Raw genomic sequence first — 17,003 nt, forward strand, 5'->3', positions numbered from 1 at the left:
TCAGCACTGATGTCTCCAGTGAACCCATGGGCCATTTCTGTAAAGGGCCTCCTCCTCCCCCTGTGTAATTTCCTCCTATTTTACACCTTTTTTCAAAAATGGGGTAATAAGCAACTCCTACATCAAACATCATGTTGAAAGTGGGAAAATGCTACAACTTAGAACATAAAAGAGGCTGGTGATCTAGATGACTTATGTGAGGATTCTGGTAACATTTTAAAAACTCAATACAGAGTTCAATAAAACACAAAGTTATAAAGCATTTTTCTTCCAAATAAATGCCTTTGACAAGATTACAGAGCTACCCACTTGAAGATTACAGCACTAAACTCAAAGAGGATGATGTGATCAGGCTGGAGCTGGAATTGATTTCTTGGTGGTGTCTAAGAAGCCCTGTTCCCAGTCAGCACATGGCCAGGCTTGTGCCAAATTTCTGGGAAGACTGTTTACGTCAACACAAACATATGGCATTGAGGATTCATAAATCCTAGGCAGAACACAGAGTCCATGGTTATTTTAACAACATAAGAGAGACAAGATGCATTTAATCAGGGAGGGGTTGTAGCTCACTTGCAAAGCCCCAAGACCACCTGATGACAGGCAGATAAAACAGCCTGCTGTGCGAGACTTCAGCCAAACGTCGCAGTGCAGATGCCCCCAAAGCCACAGTGCACATCACCCACTTTTAACCTTAATGTCTCAAACTGAGATGCTGCCTGTTCAGTGCCTTTTATATCAGTACCCTTATCCAGGCAAAATCGAACTTAGAGATAATCATTTTCAATATTTAGCAATATTCCCTCCAGAACTTTTAAAATCGATACAAACTCACATATATATATGTATATATATATATATACACATTCTCTATTTATTTACAAAATCCAAGTCTTGCTACATATGTATTTGATTATCTTTACTTTCAAAATATCAAGACAGTCCAATAAACAGAGTCACATTCCTCAAGTTAGTTGAAAGGAGAGATAAAATCAAGATTTACAGGGTGTGAATTTTTTTTCTGGTCCACAGGAGATGTCTCACCAATGGAATCTAGCTCTACTGCTGCTATGAAAGGAAGGGTCCATTCTGCCATTTCAGAAGAAAAAACTGAGGGGAGGACAGAGAAGTGACTGGAAGGTTAGTAGCAAGCCCTGAGGTTTGCACAACACACATCTCTATTTCCCAATCCATTCATGTGAGCTTCATTTTCATCTGTGAAAAGATAATCAGAGCACATGCCTATGTCCAAAAATGAGAGAGAATGTTCAAAACTAAAATATCAAAATAACAAAAATCTGTCTCAGGTTTGATACTTTAAAAAATATATATAATTTCCTTTTTTCCTGCATGATCAGGATGTCATAAAAGGCAATATTCATGATTTTTTAAAGTAACTCAGAATCATCACAGTTAAAGTTTAACTCTATGTTAAAATCATTTTATATTGGTGATACTTGAAAATCATATCCCTCTGCTGATATGGTGCTATTTTCACCCCCCAAAAAAGAAGTTAATATGGGTATAATTACATGCTGGGAAAGACAGCGGTACTAATAATAATCACATCTTCAGTACATTCTGAATAAGAACTAAACTGCCAAAAATTACTACCTCAGAAACTAGTGTTGTTAATAATTATTGTCACTGGAAGAGAAAATTCCAGGGTGAATATCCGATTGCCTTGTGAGTCATTAAGTCTTGCTCATGTGAATATAAGATATTATAAGAAGTAACTGAAGTTTAACATGTTGCTTAGCATTTTGTAGGTAACAGTCCCAGAAATGCAGATCGCTGATATTGTGCTTTGAGGTGATTAATGCTTAGGAAGAGCAGAGACCCGTAACCGTCAGTTATAGTTTTACTGGCATTTTATTGTTCAGGAAGGTTGTAAATGCCAATGCTGCTTTACCCCAGGAAGTAGAAATCATGCATTTATTAGAATTCCTTAACTGGCTTTATGGTCAACAGATGACTCATGAATTATTCATAGGTGTAATATGATAAACTGTCGCTGAACCTCCAACCTAGTTTTATTCACAGCCAGGAGCCTCATCCGTGCAGACAGCACAGAATGCTTGCCATAAGGAATGAGTAAGAATTTCTTTAAAAATCAGCATGCTATTGCTGGTATCCCCGGAACCTTGATGGTACATATTTCTTTGTTGTAAAGACAATGGATGAATTTTTAAGATGTTTCCATGTGGATTTCTATTTGACTTATGATCTAAATCATACTTATATACAAAGCATAGTAACCTATACTATCTATACATGCACTATTATCTGTACTACTATATCTATAAATCCTTTTTTATAATCCTAAATACCATAGAGAAGAGAAATTACATATGTGGGGCACATTTATTATATCCCAATGCTATTATTACCTGCCTAATACGTTTTTTTATGAAATCACATCAAAAGGTAGCAACAGCGAAGTCAGACAACGTGCATTAGTCTCAGTTTTTTCCCACTGATTCCAAATTTGGGGGCCATTTAAATTCTCTACCATGAGGTAGGTAGGAGGGGAATGGAACTCAAATTAGGGTAGTTTACTAATGTTCTTTTTTATTCCCGGCAGATAGGTAGGGAAAAGTGAAAATGTATGGTCATAAGAAGCATCTAGAGGAGATGGGAGTTTTGTCTTATTATCAGAGTTTAGGTTAAAGTATATAGTATATATAAATACATATTCTATGTAAGATATTATAGTCATTCTAAAACGGTTTAAAATGCTTCTTGAATATCTTACCTCTTTCCCTACTGGCATGTGAACCTCATGTCTATGTTATGAGTTAATTGAGATAACAATTATAATAATGGTGTCGATTATAATAATAAACAATAGCAGCTGTTACATTAAATGCCACCTAATGTTAAAGGAAGTTTATATGTACTCTCTGCCCCTAAACTAACTTAGCCAGGTAACTATGATTAACCTATTTTAAAATGAGAAAACTGAGACTCAGAGAAATTACACCACTTGCTCAAGTTCACGTACTTGGAGCTGTTTACAACATTAATGCAGGGCTTGCCCCTCCAGATCCACCCTCCACTGTGCCCACCAGGTGACTAACTTGGAGGGACCACATTAGCAGACATCATGGCTCTCTGATTTTTGGTGGGTTCAGTCAATGGGGAACCCGGGCAGGTGACCAGAGGGAGAGTGAGATATATTTTCAGGGTCAGGGTATTCCTGCCCCCCAGCTCCTTCTCCAGAGGACTGGTTTCATCGCTTAACCAGAGATCTCAGCACCTATGAGGACACCCCTCCATCCCAGGCTTTGTCTTCAGACTTCCAGTACCTCTCCTCCCCTAATCCCAGACTGGGGACCACAATGGTGACTGCGTACTATACAATGTCATTTGGGGTTTCCCTAGAGCCCACTCCTTTATAAATAGGCCCTTTTGTTAACCCTTCCTCAAATTATCCTAATTTGAGCACACTGCTTCCTGCTGGGACCCAGATTGATACCTATGCTATACACATGCTCTGAGGATGTAGAGTCAGTGCCTTCAAGAAGCTTTTTTTCTTAGAGGTAGAGCAGAAGCAAACAAATGCAGTAGTCATTCAATGTTTTCAAAAGCACAGTATCTGTAATCCCCCTTTTCTGGCAACTTCATAGGTATTCTTGCTAAAACTCAGGGTGCCCTCCCCTGGTTTCCAAAGCTTCCGGGTTTAAGCCGGGCTGTTTTAGATAATCATTCAGCAGCAGACACACTGAACAGCAAAGGAAAGCTCTCTATTAGACAGAAAGGCTAATCTGAGGCTAAACTAGCCTTCAGAAAGGCTAGTTCTGAGGAGCTAGAGAGAAGATAGAACATACTGGGGTGAACTTACCTTGAAATCCTGTAATTACCCAACTGCCTGCCTGCCTTGGCTGCAGGGCAGAGAATCTCCGTGACAACCACCTACATCACCCTCTAATGCCCTTCCTTCAGCCAGCACAGGAGGGACTTGAATATTTACTTTCACGATGTGCATTTCATTGCAACACTAAAGGAGCAACTGGATTCAACTGATATCAAACAAATACAACAGCACATAAATCTATATTAATTTTCTTGAATTTGAAATGTTTTTACTTAAATATTGTGATGGTCCATGTTATGTGTCACCTTGGCGAGGCTATAGTCTCCAGTTATTCAAACTTCACAGGTGTCACTGTGGAGGTATTTTGTGGATGTGACTAAGTCCAGTAATCAGTTGACTTTAAGTAAGGGAGAATATTTTAGATGATCCGGGTGGGCTTGATTCAATCCATTGTAAGGCCTTAACAGCAGAACTGAGGCTTCCCTGAGAAAGAAATTCTGCCTGTGGACAGCAGCTTCAGCTTATGCATGAGAGCTCTAGCTTGCCCTTCATGATGATCTGCCATATGGATTTTGGACTTGCCTATCCAGCTCTCATAATCACGTTCTAGGTCTTTGCAATAAATCTCAGTATATATCCCCTATTGGTTCTGTTTCTCCAATTGACCCTGACTGATATAAATATCTACTAGGAAGAGCAAAGAGTTGCGATCCTAAAACTATTCTTTTTTTTTTTAAGATTTTTTTTTGATGTGGACCATTTTTAAAGTCTTTATTGAATTTGTTACAATATTACTTCTGTTGTATGTTTTGGTTTTTTGGCCGCGAGGCATGTGGGATCTTAGCTCCTCAGCCAGGGATTGAACCCACACCCCCTGCATTGGAAGGCGAAGTCTCAACCACTAGACTGCCAGGGAAGTCCCCCTAAAACTATTCTTAATTGCTATAATTAAGTAAACATAAAGCTATACTGATTTGGGGAAGGTGCATGAGGGGACAAAACAGCAAATCATTAAGTAGCTCCAAATGGGAAAAATGCAAAGTTTAAATTAAGAGAAATCACATTTAGTTCTGTAAAATGCTTTTGTTTCTTTAATGCGATTCAGAGTTATGTGGCATCCATAAAAAGGTCTTAAGGAATGTATAAGAATTCATCCAAAATAAGTTCACTTAGAGGCTTCTGGGATCCAAAATCTGTATACAAATAAGGTGAAATCCAACTGGGTCGTAATACTAATCAATTCAGTAAAACAAAATTTAATATGTAACATGTCCACTTGGGGGACTTATGGGAAGACATGAAGGAAAAATTATAAAGAATAATTTCTGCTAAATTCGTACTTGTACATAAAATACTTTATCAAATTGTTACCCTGCATCTCAAAGTAGTTGCAAGTATGAATTTTATTATAAATTATCTAAAGCCTAGAGTGTCTTCAAGGATATGGTATTAAAACATTGTGAGTTTTCAAACTGACTTTTTATTACCATATCTAGCAAGTACACCTGTCTTCTTTTGTTCTCAAAACTAAAAAATGTCTGTATCAAAATGACTCAAGAATATTCATTCTTGACATGATTCTCCAAGCAGTTATAATGATCAGATGGATACAGAGTAAATGAAAACTATAAGAAAAGTTTTACGCTTCTTCAAACACTGTCATCTCCCATAAAAACTATGATGAAATTCTACAGCAGTCTAAAGTGTGCTCCAAAGCAGTGCATAATTCCAAGTTCTTCTTGGACCAGTTTCATGACAATTTTTTGAAAGGGCAAAAGCTCTTCTGGATGATGTTTTACCTGCAGCCTTACCCTGAAGCAAGGGTTTCGTAAGCAGCACCACAGTCAGGCCTCAGAGTGATCTTGTCATTAGTTTAACATCTAAACAAGACTTCGCCATGAGCAAAAATCAACCTGCATCCAGTTTTAAAGAGGGGCACCAAAGACCTTGAACAGATGTTAAGTATTATCCACAACAACTTAATAGTTGTTAACAACAACAGAAAAGACTCGGAGAACAGAGAAGTTGTTTCTTCTCACTTTCAGGCCAGAATAACAAAGTTGTGAGGACTCCCATGCTGCGATGTCTTTATTAAAATGTTCACTGCATAATACCATTGTCTTTCCATTTGGAATTCATGCATTTTTTTAGCTGCTATATTATCATTTATACCACTGAAAAACCCTTCATACTGCTCAAAATACACTGGAAACCGTTTTTAAAACGTTTTTTTCTAAAGTGAAACAAACAGTAGAACCCAAGTTGTTTGTAATGGTAGTTAAGAGCTGAAAATTCATCAGGGAGAAGCAAGCTATAGGAGGATGAAAATAAATATTTTGCCATTTTGAACACACCAGGTGGCACACTCGGGTGAAATGTCAGGCACTGGCACAAGAAAGGAATTTAAACGCACAGCTAAAGAAGAAATCTAGAACAACAGTCTCTCAGCACCACATACTGCCCATAAACTATTTTAATACTGCGTTTTAAACTTAAGAATAGCATGTAATTGCCTAGACATACAATCCTTCTGGACTTAGTCTCAATCTTAAACATAAACCTAAAATAACTGATCTTTGAAGATGTAGATTTCCAGTACATAATATGAATATGAAGATGTAGGTTTCCAGTATAAAATATGAAGATTTATTGGTAAAATTAGCAGTCAACAATGCACAAATGAGATCACATGGGAAAATAGTGCTTTTACTTTTAATATAGATGAGTGATTAACAGAAATATATATACATGTTCACACACACACACACACACACACACACACATATATAAATATTCAGTTCCGGACATCTGTAGAACACGAAACTTCTTCTAAGTTCACAACTAAGCTTTATGTTTTTAATGTTGTCATGTTTTTATATCTAAATACCAACACACAAGAGAGTGCTTAAGGGAAACAAGGTGCCATCTCTGTGTTCATGTTATAGATTTACAAATTCCAAACAAAACCATCTCTGCATCAACAGCACCTTGTACACTGCAAGATACTCGATTTAAAAAAGGGCTGGATGAATAAGTGAATGAATGAATGCACACATATATGAATAAATAAGGTGAAGGATGGATGGGTAGAAAGAGACCAGACACACTTAACTGAAAATGAAGCGAAAATCCTCCCCACAGTTTCCACTCTCATACTTCTAACAGTAGTCTTGATGAACTGTCCAAAGCTCACTCCTCACATCATCAGACGCCCCACTACCCCCGGCTGGAGAGAAGGGATGAAAACTGACTTTGCCAGGCAGTTCACACACATCGTCTCATTTAGTCTGCACAACTGGTGAATCAGGCAAATACCGCCCCTTTGACAGATAAGGAGACTGAAGTTCTGAGAAGTGACGTGCCGGGCACTGGACACTCGGAACGTGCTGAAGCTGAATTCAAATCCAGACCTTTTTTGACACAAAGTATGTGCTTTTTCTGTTTACATTTGTATGGCGTCGAGATGTTATGAGGCATCTTTCTGTAAGGGTTTGTCCAAGTATTTGCACGTAACTGTATTAATTTACCTTTGCTTCATCTTATGCATATGTCCTCTCAGAAGACTGAAGTATGAAAACTTTAAATATGAAACTAAATTGAAAAAATCAATCCTCCATAATTCTCCCACTCTAACACAGAAGTTGTTTCCAAGGCAAGTGATTTTGGCTTCTATGCAGAGCATCTTGGCCAGAAATGGGCTGGCAGACACTCTTCCATCTTCCTACACAGTCAGTCTAAGTCACGGCTGCAGTCAACAACATAAGTGCTTTAAAACGTGAGGCCTGATCCAAGACTTAGGGATGCTTTTGGCCCCTCCTTCCAGGACTGAGACGTCCTGGATTGGGAAGTGCTGTGGGGCAATGTCTCCTGCACCAGAGCCCTTGACCCGCCTCCTTTTGGAGTGCAGTTGAGGCCCTTCTTAGAGAAGATGTGTATCTCTGGACAAGCAAATAGCACCCCTTCACCCACAGAGTATTTTCACAGTAGAATGGACTTTACAGGTGCTTCATTCCCATCCCTTCACTGAACAAGTGAAAAAGCTCTCACTCAGAGAACATGTAGCCGTTAGTGTTCTGGGTTCCTCCCGGCTCCAAATTGTTTTCCAGCAGATTGATAGGCAGTTGTGTTCCTTTTAATAGTCAGTTCCTTAAGCAATGAAAGTGCAGATACAATGTGACGACAACCACAGGTTCAGTAGACACAATAACCATCGGCATTTACCACGGATTACCACATGTCAGTGATGCCTAATGTTTTTATGTGCATAATCCTACTTGACCCTTGTCACAGCCCTGAGATTGGCATTATGATAGCCACCTTGAAGATAGGGAAACTGGGGCTCTGAGAAATGAAGTTACTTGTTTAAGGCCATATAGCTAAAAAATGGTGGATCTGCAGTTTGAACCCCGTTGAATAAGGAGCTTAGACACCATGTGCATACTATATTACCCTGCTCATAACTAGCCACGTGAAATCTTCCAAGAAAGTCTATTTATTCTCTGTTCATGAAACAGAAACACATAGTCATCATTTAAACCCTGATGCTCCATCCAGATACCCTTATGCCTTGGGCCTACCTGAAATGTTCACCTTTAATTCCTTTTAATGCCCCACTTGCTGACCTAATGTTCCTACTGCAAGACACGTGGCTGACTGCTATAAGGAGAATTAGATACCTCTCAGCAGAATAGGAAAATGTGCCTCGCTGAGGGAGCTAATTCCAAAACTAGGCATGATGGAATAGGACTGAAAGATGCAGCTCTGTGGCCCTCTGACATTGCACACCTCTGCTTGAAATAGAAGGATGTGTTCAAAACCCGACTCTGGAATCTTCCAGAGAGTGAGGCCAGGAAATGAGGGCATTGTGGCTGGTCTTGTCCTCCAGTGCCAGTGCCTAACCCTTGAACTCAACCATCCAGACTCAACACTTTCCTTTCCTTCCTGGACTCCGGAAGCCCACAGAAAAATGGGCTGGAGAGGTAAGAATCTCCAATGATTCACTCTAGAGTAATGTCAATTGATTCCCTCTTGTCTCTCCACTGTTATTTCTCTTTGCCATCTCTTCTGGAGGAATTGTGGGGATATCAGTAAGCCACTTCAAATCCTTTCTGAAGTGAGACTGAGGTGTAAATGAACAAAGTAATTATTGTCAGGGAAATGTGTGTGGGTCCCTCTGCTCTCTGGGTCTCCTGCTACCATATCCCCTCCACCTACAAGAACCATTCTAGGCTCTTCAGCAAAAAACAAACAAACAAAACAACCCCAAAAATACTCAAGGCAAACTGCCTGGAAAACAACACGTGTGGGAAATATGGTCCTTGATTTCAACCCTGAACACAATGTTCTAAGATGTTTTTTAAAGCTAGGTTTCCTTCCAGAGCTCAACTTGCACAGGGCTGCCAAATAAACATTTTGGACTCAAACAGTAGTTAGGGAAACATTTGTATGCTTGGATTTGAATGAGAAGAGGAAACTGCTGTGGATGAGAGATTGCAAAGTGCCGTTCCACTTAGCACGACATTAAAAGCACAGCAACAATCAAAGTGACACTTCTCCTCACCAGGAGGTTCCTGACTGCACAGCCTACCCCTCACAAGTGGAACGGCATCACTTTTCAGAAGGAAGATCCAATGCACCACTTGCTTCCTAAGAAATGCAATTGTTTGAAACCAGCACTGACTAATGTGGCTTATGTAAGCTCATATTTAAGGCAACGCCCGCCTCTGTCTTGATTCCCTCGTTAGCAACCTGTTCTGGCTAAACCACCACATGGTGCCCCAGATACCTAATTTTTTAAAGTTGTAATTTTGCCAGGAGAAATACACAAGTGTATGTGGTGCCAATACATACACTGAGACGTAAGCTTATCATATTAGTTTAACTGTAGGTACAATGCTGTCTTTATATAATATTGTTCCTCTGCAAAGCTGTAAGGATTTCTTAAAATTCTGTTTGGTGGATGAGGAAAGGGAAGCAAGTCAACCTGTTCATGATCTACAGATGCTATGATTAGAGAAATAGAGGAAAAAGAACAGTCTTATAATTGTAAGCCAAAACAGTTTACTGCATGCTATTACTAAAGTTTGCCTCCCTAAATAAAATTAAATAATTGCTTTATTAACTGAGCTCATGCTTTTTACAAGAGGGTCTCAGGAATAAGTGCTCAATGAGAATTGATTCCCACTTTTGATGCAATGGCCTTTTGGGAGGAAGATGGGGGTGCAGGAAAGAATGGGGGCAGGAGAAGAACACTAAACAGACTGACCGTCCACCAACCTCCCTCCCCTTCACCCAACCAATTACATGACCATCTTGGGACAGTGTGGTTTTTGAAAAGCTCTGTAGGTGATTCTAATGTTTCACCAGGACCCAGGATCACTGTTCTAGATCATCCATGGAGCTAAGATGAGGGGGCTGAAGTTTTATTTGAATACACTGAAATCACATCAAATTTTTTAAATTAGTAAACAAAACAGCTTTAGAGCAGTGATCTAAATCTAAACCACTGGCAGATTAAATGGGGCTACCTGTGACAAAACTACCTTGTTCTTCTGTCACCTGAAGAGACCCATGTGAACACTGTTCCTCAGTCAGTATTTCCAAAGTACATTAAGTTGATCGCTAATAACCAGTCTCTCTAAGCCAAAGCATTTACAGAAGGAGGGTTTCTGCTAAGAGCACTAAACCTGAAAACAAAAAAAATATATTTGGAAATGGTAATAGAATGGCAAGATTTTGATGATTCCCCTGCTTTTACTCATTTTAGATTTATGTATCATGTAGCCCAATACAATCAACAACTATTGAGAAAATAAGTGAAAACGGGTGACAAACAGCATATGCGGTAAATTAAATATGGCCATACTTTTCTGCATCTACTTTCATCAAGAGTTGGGTCTATTAGAGTTACCATGTGATCTAGCAATCCCACCCCTGGGAATATATCTGGAGAAAAGGTACACGCACCCAATTGTTCAAAGCAGCACTATTCACAATGGCCAAGACATGGAAGTGTCCATTGACAGATGAATGGATAAAGAAAATATGGTATATATACATATATATAATGCAGTACTACTCAGCCATAAAAAAGAATGAAATAACAGCAACATGGATGGACCTAGAGATTATGATACTGAAGTGAATCAGACAAAGACAAATATATGATATCACTTATATGTGAAGTCTAAAAAAAAGATACAAATGAACTTATTTACAAAACAGACTCACAGATTTTGAAAACAAATTTATGGTTACCAAAGGGGAAAGGGGGTGGGGGAGGGATACATTAGCAGTTTGGGATTAACAGATACAAACATAAACAACAAGGTCCTACTGTAGAGCACAGGGAACTATATTCAGTATCCTGTAATAAACCATAATGGAAAAGAATGTATATACACACACATATGTATATAACTGAATCAATTTTCTGTACTAGAAACTAACACAACATTGTAAATCAACTATGTTTCAATTAAAAAATTAAATTAGGGACCTCCCTGGTGGCACAGTGGTTAAGAATCCGCCTGCCGATGCAGGGGACATGGGTTCGAGCCCTGGTCCAGGAAGATCCCACGTGCCATGGAGCAACTAAGCCCGTGAGCCACTACTACTGAGCCCGCATGCTGCAACTACTGAAGCCCATGAGCCTAGAGCCTGTGCTCTGCAACAAGGGAAACCATCGCAATGAGAAACCCATGCACTGCAAGGAGGAGTAGCCCCTGCTCACCAGAACTAGAGAAAGCCCGCGCACAGCAACAAAGACCCAACGCAGTCAAAAATAAATTTTTTTTAAATGTTAAAAAATTAAATTAAATTTAAAAAAGAGTTGTGGTCTATTAGTCTAACCCTGATCCTTTACCTCAAGAGCTCTTGCAGCTTCTACTCATGCTTTTCTTAAAATCCTGAGCCTACCACACTGCAGAGAAGCTCAGGATGAAAGACCAAATGGAAAGAGAGAAACCAGATACCAAAAATTTTGGTCTTTGGAAAGACCAAATGGAAAGAGAGAAACCAGATACCAAAAATTTTAAAGTCATTGTGATACTGAAGTGACAGAAACCTTGAAAGAAAATGATCGTGTCATCTTGGAATTCATAACAGTGAAGAAATGAAAATCTGGACATAATCAAATGCATAAAAGGACCTCAGGAAAGTGCATTTTTCTAAAACATATGAAAAAACGTGTATTATCAAAAGGTCAGGCCCATGATGGAATACAACTCAAAAAGGAACAGAATATAGAAATGAAAACTGATAATTGTGAATAACCTTGATAAAGAAGAAAGGGGAAGAAACCTTAATAACCAATGCAGCTGTATGAAAAATTCTCTGGTTCATTCATTCATCCACTCATTCACACAAACAAACATGGAATATCAGCCATGTGCAAAGTGTTGTGCTCTAATGAGGTCATATTTTTAAAAGCACAAACTAAAGGTGGAAGAACCCATATTTTTGAAAAATATATACTAAAAAAATTATTTTAATGGCTGAGATTTATAAGAATATTTACAGAAAAGCTCTTGAATGAGCTAAGACATTCAAAAGAAATGGTGTCTAAAATTATGTTCCAGGGCAATAGAAATAAGAAACAAAATGTGATATTGCTTGGGGCAGATGGTATAATGCTATTTAACAGATGCTAGTGGGAAATTCAGAACTCTTCAACATCTTTTCTTCTTCCATCTTCTCCACTGAAGATACTGTTTTACAGTTAAAATAAGAAACTGGAACCCAAGACAAGAGATAAAATTAGTTAAAATGAGAAAAAAAACCACACACACACACACACACAGGTGCCTTACTTACACTGACTTCAAGTTGCCCACCTGAGCCAAATCACATCCCAGGGCCCAGAAAAAACTTGCAAATATGATTACCAACCACTGTCAATAGTCTCTGAGGATAAGCACCAAAAGTTCTGAATCAGATTAATGTGACTCCACTTTTCAAATAAGAGAAAAAGGTGGATTCTGGTTATAAAGCTTGAAATCAATGCCTGATAAAATTCTAGAAAAACAGCTAATGAAAACAGGTGGCTAATGAGCATTTGGAAAAAAGGCTGATGCTGAGGAGTTAGGAATCACTAACTAAAATGTGTGGTATTTTATACAGGTAAGGCTTTTTTCCCCCAGATATAGTGTCTCTTTTAGTCCTTACATTAAAAGAGTCCTTTTAGTCCAACTCAGTTGCCATGATTCAGATGCAGAAACTGAGTTTCCTAAACATTGAGTATGTTATGTCCAAGGTCATATAGTAAGTGGCTGAGCTACAACTCAAATTCAATTCATTCCAAACTCACCTCATTGCTGATAGAACAAGGGATCACCATAGATATAGTGTAAGTTGATTTCAGCAAGACATTTGACAGAGTTCTTTGTCATATGTTCTTAGACAAGATAGAAATTGTGAGCTAGATGATGGATGGAAAGGAACCGCATCTTCTTTTGGATGTCTCAAAGCATCTCAAACTCATCTTGTCCAAAAGCAAATTCATGAATGTCTCCCTCAAGCCTGGCTTTCTTTATTCCTTTTCTCAGTGAAGGTATTATGTGCGTTCTAGGAACGTGGTAAGATACTCTTGAAAAGCTTCCTCCATGACCTTATGTTCAATCCACCACCAAAGCCTGCCAATTTTATTCTGAAATAGCTCTCAGAACATGTAAGGTAACATTCCACTGCTGATGACAATCAAGAGTCAGTCTGGGGCTTCCCTGGTGGCGCAGTGGTTGAGAGTCCGCCTGCCGATGCAGGGGACGCGGGTTCGTGCCCCGGTCCGGGAAGATCCCACATGCCGCGGAGCGGCTGGGCCCATGAGCCATGGCCGCTGAGCCTGCGCGTCTGGAGCCTGTGCTCCGCAACGGGAGAGGCCACAACAGTGAGAGGCCCGCGTACCGCAAAAAAAAAAAAGTCAGTCTGGTTGTTACTCTTTTGAAGTATACCTTTTATCTCTGGCTACTTTTGAGATCTTCTGTGTCTTTGTTGTTCTACAGCTTCACTAAGATGAATCTAGATGTAGATTTTTTGTTGTTGTTGTCCTGCTTGGGAATGCTGGGCTTCATGAAAATCTTGATTGGAGCTTTTCACCTCTTCAAATATTGCCTCTAACCCATTCTTTAAACTCAGTAACAACACTGCTTTGTTACTAAATTTATTATCTCAGTTTCTATGGGTTGGGAGTCTGGGTGTTTTAGCTGGGGCCTCTGCTCATGGTCTCATAAGGCTGAAATCAAGGTGCTGGTCAGCTGTATCCTCAAAGTAATTTCACTTAACTTAGATTTTTTATTAAATTTGAGGGTCTTTATGTTTTAATAAACGAGTTTAACAAATTCACATCGATTGGGATAATAAATTCGATCTTCTTGTGTCATTTTATCTTGTGCTTCCGTGCTGCTCCACTGCCCCTCCTACCCCTCCACTCCAACATCTTTTTCTCTAGGGACCAAAGCTTCCTTTGGTCTTTTTTCTCCTTCTTTGATCATCCGGAAGTAATATGTAGTCTCTTAAAACTTTTAAGCAATTACATGCATATTTTAAACCATTTAATACTCCTTTCCCTATCACCATGAAGAATAAAACAGTATCTGAAGATATGTCCGTGTGACTTTCTCTCTTCTTTTTGTCCCCCACCAAGTAAAAGAATTGTAGCCTTTAATTCTTTTTTTTTTAACATCTTTATTGGAGTATAATTGCTTTACAGTGGTGTGTTAGTTTCTGCTGTATAACAAAGTGAATCAGCTATACATATACATATATCCCCATATCTCCTCCCTCTTGCATCTCCCTCCCACCCTCCCTATCCCACCCCTCTAGGTGGTCACAAAGCACCGAGTTGATCTCCCTTGTGCTATGCGCTGCTTCCCACTAGCTATCTATTTTACATCTGGTAGTGTATATATGTCAATGCTACTCTCTCACTTCGTCCCAGCTTACCCTTCCCCCTCCCCGTGTCCTCAAGTGCATTCTCTACGTCTGCGTCTTTATTCCCGACCTGCCCCTAGGTTCTTCAGAACCTTTTTAATTTTTTTAGATTCCATATGCTTATATACTTTTTTCTCACTTAAGAATTATTTTTGATGTCACATTAAGTTGTACAATAAGAACAATTGTTTAACATTAACTCAAATTTTAAAGGTTTAATTACTCACCATTTATTTTATATTTCATTTTCCCTTAATCTGAGGTTTGATGAATTCCTTGAGTGTCTGAACAATTTTAAGTAATTTTGAGTTCTTGAATGTCTGAGAAGTCCTTTGGGTTGAGACTGGAAGGCACTCCCCTGACTGTTTCTGGCTTGTTGATGGAACTCCTATTATTTTGACAGGAATTTGGAATGAGGTTAAATGTACGGGTATAATTGTAATTTTGGGGGGCCAAATACATATTCTTAAGGCAGCCAAAGAAAACATGAAAACCACCAGTGGTCCCTGGCTAGCTGCAGACCTTACACACATCCTTTAATTTCTCTGAGCTCTCCTTCCTTATGGATAGGAAGGCGGCTCATCCAAACCACCTCAGACACTCTTCCAGATGTTTTAGTCAAGACTTTATAAAGCTAATAGAAATACCAATGTTTAATCAACACCGTAAAAGCAGAAGAATTAATTTCCAGCAAAATATCAATGAAGTCTATTATATGTTTAAAGTTTCAGGGTTACACAGTGATGGACAGTAAATACAAAAATAAATATTTCTCTCAGTGCCTTGCTTAGAAGAAACAATAGAAACTCATAAACAATACTTGGTCCAAGTATATATACAACCACATTATTTTCAAGTCTAGGGAAAAGGAAATATACTTTTGATGAATCCTTAGTATTCATTCAACAACATCACACAAGCAATTATGACACTTAAGAATGGTTTTCAGGTTCCATTTAAAAATGTCTCGACTAGGTTTTACAGTGACAGGGTTCAAATTTAGAAAGTATAGAAAAGTTTACTCTTAATTCTGTTTTTTAGCTACCCAATTTCCATCCTCTCAGTTAAATGAAGTTGTGTATCCTTCCAGAGATATTTCATACGTATACAAAATATCTCTCCCTCCCTCGCCCTCCCTTTCCCCTCTTATCCAATTTCTCTCTCTCTGTCTCTGTTTCCTTGTTGTTTTTTTAAAAATTTTTGTCCCTTTTAAATAAAATTGTATCATTCCATTTTCCTGAGGCTTATTTTTCACTTAACGTTTCTTGGTGGTCTTTGTTCATCAGTATAAAGTGCTTCCTCATTCTTTTTTATAACAACCTAGCATTCCGTTGTCTGGATATAGCATGGCTTATTTTCCCAATAACTTATTGGTGTACATTTTAAGCAATGTTACAATTATAACCCCAAACATATGTCATTTCAAAAGTGTGAAGTATATTTCTAGGATAATTCTTAGAAATGAAATCACTAGGTTAGAGGCTATATGCATTTGTAATTATGAGAGTTACAGCCATGTTGCTCTCCATAAGGAAATAACGATTTATGCTCCCATCCAGTAATATATGAGCCTACTAGAGCATGATTTTTCATATTGGATTGGCCAAAAAGTTTGTTCGGTTTTAAGCAAAAATAAAACATATTTTTCATTTTTACGAAGAACTTTATTGAATAACATATTCATTAACCAGACAAACTTTTTGGCCAACCCAATAGTTCCAAAGCATGCTACCTGGTACTTTCAAACTCCTGTCCCCAATTTTTTTTGGTTTGGTTTTGTGGAGCTATTTGGAGTGGACGTGTGAGTCAGATGAGTCCTGGTTTTTGTCCCAAATTATACTGGTTCCTCTGTCTTTTCCCTAAAGCACATGAATACCACAAACACACACTACTGCTATAAAGCTTCACAGATTTAAGACATTCTGAAATGACCAGGGTTCAGAGTCCATTAAGTTTGAGTGTCTCTACAAAGCCCATCTAAATCCTAAACTGCATTGTAACAGCAGGAGAGAGTTGGTGAACTCTTGGCCCTATGAATCAGTGTCTAATGAGAATTGATCTAACAGGCTTCAGGGGACCTTATCTTATTGCTAATAAAAGAAATTCCATCTGGCACTTTCCTACACTGCCTAGATATTAAATAGGGTTTATGATGATTAAGCACCGGAAAAGTTAATTGAGAGGTAATTCCAGGGGAATGTACGGATCTCTGAGGGCAGTGGTCTTCTACTGGGTAACTTAAGGAAAGGAGGCAGGAGACCAG

The 17,003-nt window shown here is 38.7% G+C and overlaps 1 protein-coding gene and 1 long non-coding RNA gene across 4 annotated transcripts in view; one reads left to right on the forward strand and one right to left on the reverse strand.

Annotated features, from left to right (window-relative positions):
• The window catches only part of LOC132432215 (uncharacterized), a 266,402-nt gene extending 265,241 nt beyond the window's left edge, over positions 1-1,161 (forward strand). For both annotated transcript variants that reach the window (XR_009520864.1, XR_009520863.1), the window contains exon 3: positions 1,030-1,161. This is a non-coding gene — a long non-coding RNA (uncharacterized lncRNA). The remainder of the gene's footprint in view (positions 1-1,029) is intronic.
• The window catches only part of MYRIP (myosin VIIA and Rab interacting protein), a 217,716-nt gene that overhangs the window by 142,952 nt on the left and 57,761 nt on the right, over positions 1-17,003 (reverse strand). The gene's annotated exons all lie outside the window — the stretch shown is intronic.

This window comes from Delphinus delphis, chromosome 10 (assembly GCF_949987515.2).
Source record: "Delphinus delphis chromosome 10, mDelDel1.2, whole genome shotgun sequence".
NCBI classification, from domain to species: domain Eukaryota; kingdom Metazoa; phylum Chordata; class Mammalia; order Artiodactyla; family Delphinidae; genus Delphinus; species Delphinus delphis.